This window comes from Panicum virgatum, chromosome 6K, assembly GCF_016808335.1.
Source record: "Panicum virgatum strain AP13 chromosome 6K, P.virgatum_v5, whole genome shotgun sequence".
NCBI classification, from domain to species: domain Eukaryota; kingdom Viridiplantae; phylum Streptophyta; class Magnoliopsida; order Poales; family Poaceae; genus Panicum; species Panicum virgatum.
Window position 1 is genome coordinate 28,463,525 of NC_053141.1, and position 2,362 is coordinate 28,465,886.

The 2,362-nt window shown below is 45.6% G+C and overlaps 1 non-coding gene across 1 annotated transcript; it reads left to right on the forward strand.

Moving 5' to 3' along the window:
• Nucleotides 1-2,024: 2,024 nt before the first annotated feature.
• On the forward strand, nucleotides 2,025-2,131 carry LOC120639391. Its single transcript, XR_005661394.1, has one exon. It is a non-coding gene; the product is annotated as a small nucleolar RNA R71 (small nucleolar RNA).
• The last annotated feature ends 231 nt before the right edge of the window (nucleotides 2,132-2,362 follow it).

Genomic DNA, 2,362 nt, shown 5'->3' on the forward strand with positions numbered 1-2,362 from the left:
ACGGATTTCCACACATATGTGTTGGAAGTTTTACTCAAAGCATGAAACACATTTTTTTCTTTAATTTATTTTGTTTTTGTTTTTATTTTATTTTACTTTTTTTTTGAATTTTTGAAAGACTCGAACTATTTTTTTAAGGACACAAGATGAAAGGATAGGATGGATGACTTACCTGGATACATTGGCATCCCCCCAAGCTTGAATGAAGCTCAGTAGGTCTGCCATCTTGGCCGATTTTTTTTTGTAGGCAATGTAGAGTTGAAAGAATGTATTTGCGATAATTTAAACATGCCATAATGTTAAAGGGAAAACTTATGCAAAAAGATAAACTATCCTATATGCCAATGCAGGAATGGATAACTACCACGTACCTCATGGCAAGGGCTCGAGTTTCTCGTCCTGAGAGAGACTATCCATACCTTGGGTTCGGTTGTCGTCACCTAATGGAGACGGTGGCGACACTTTCTTCCACTGTAGGCAGAGTTACTTCGATCTCTTTCTTCTCAAATTCCAGAAATTTCTTACGTTGGACATTTCGCTTCGCATTTCGTTGGTTATACACCTTGATCTCCTCTCGAGTTTGAAGATTCTCCACGAATTCGATGAGGGTATAGTTGGATGGGGTATATGGCTTCTCCAGCTCTTTCACAGATTCCTTCCGGTTGAAACTTTTGATCTGTGAGCATTGTTCATCCTTCGGTCTGAAGCCGAATCTCTCCTTATGCCCATTGATGTTGAGTTGGATTACTCCAGCTCCCGCATCAATGTGTGCGGTTGTCATACTCAAGAATGGCCTCCCCAATATGAGAGGAATCTTGGTGTCGACTTCCATATCAAGAATGACGAAGTCAATGGGGACAAAGAAATTCCGTATTTTCACCGAAATATCTTTGGCGATCCCCGCGAGATGACGAACCGATTGGTCTGCTAGCTGCAAACACATGACAGTAGGAGCAAGCGCATGATGGTTAAGTTTATCATATATTACCTTTAGCATGACGCTGATGCTTGCTCGCAAATCGCAAAGAGCGTGCTTAAAGTGTTGAGCTCCGATGGAACATGTGATGGTGGGGCATCCTAGTTTTTTCTTCTTCTCCAGGAGAGGGTTGAGTATAGCTGTGCTACACTCATCTGTATGCTGCACCACCTTGGTGGTTGGCAGGACCCTCTTGTTGCCAAGGATATCCTTGAGATACTTGGCATACATGGGAACCTGCAAAGTATCAAGAAGTGGTATGTTGCCATAAAGCTTCTTAATTACCTCGACGAACTTGCCGAATTGCTCGTCGGCCACCGGCCTCCTTTTCCGCTCTAGAAATGGTAAGGCGGTTGTATCGTGACAGTCCCGTGAAGTTCTAGGGGGTTCCACGGGGTCTTCCTGGGTAGCAATGGTGTTGGATTCTTCGGCCACCTCCAGCACCCCATCTTCAGCATCGGTATTCCTAGCGATTACGGTCTTCCGCTGTGTTCCTACATCCTGCAGAAAATGTGGTGTCTATGCGGATTGTCTTGCCCGTACAACTACCGCATTCACGCTTTCTTTCGGGTTCACTTCCGGTTTCCCGGATAGCTGCCCTTGCTGTCGGCCGAAGGGGAGGTCGGGCTTAGAATTCCAACCTTGCTGAGGATGGCAGTCTGTGTCATCGGGAGTGTCGTTCCCAATGGATTTCTGGTCCTCTTGAGTGAATGGGCAAAATTTGCCTGAGTGTCCAGTATTGCCACATTTCTCACATGTCATCCGAAACTCAGTCTGGTTAACCTCCTGGTGTCGAGATTCTAGCTCTTTCATGAGAAGATCCATCTTGGCTACCTGCCTATCGACACTGTCGATTCCATGTATCCCTTTTGCATGGGCTGGCTGCCTATCTTCCTTCCAACTCTGGTTGGAAGCAACCTTGTCGATGAGCACTCTAGCTCTTGCAACATCGAGGGAGAGGAATGCTCCTCCCACTGCTGTGTCCATGTGATCTTGCGATCGCTGGTTTAAGCCATGGAAGAAGTTCTGAATGATGAGCCATTCTTCCATGCCATGATGTGGGCATGCTGCAATGTATTTATTAAGACGTTCCCAAGCTTCCAGGACTATTTCATCCTGGAGTTGTTGAAAACTGGTAATCCTGTTTCGAAGGGCATTGGTTTTGTCCACCGGAAAGTACTTGATCAGAAAAGCATTGGCGCACGCATCCGAAGTGTCGAATTCTTCCTTGAAGGTGTAAAACTACGTCTTTGCTCTCCCAAGCAAAGAGAAGGGGAACAGTCAAAGACGAACATTATCCATCGTTGTGCCTCTTGGGTTGATTACGCTACTCACTTCTAGAAAATTCTAAAGGTGAGCGTTGGCATCCTCTGATGCCTTTCTGCA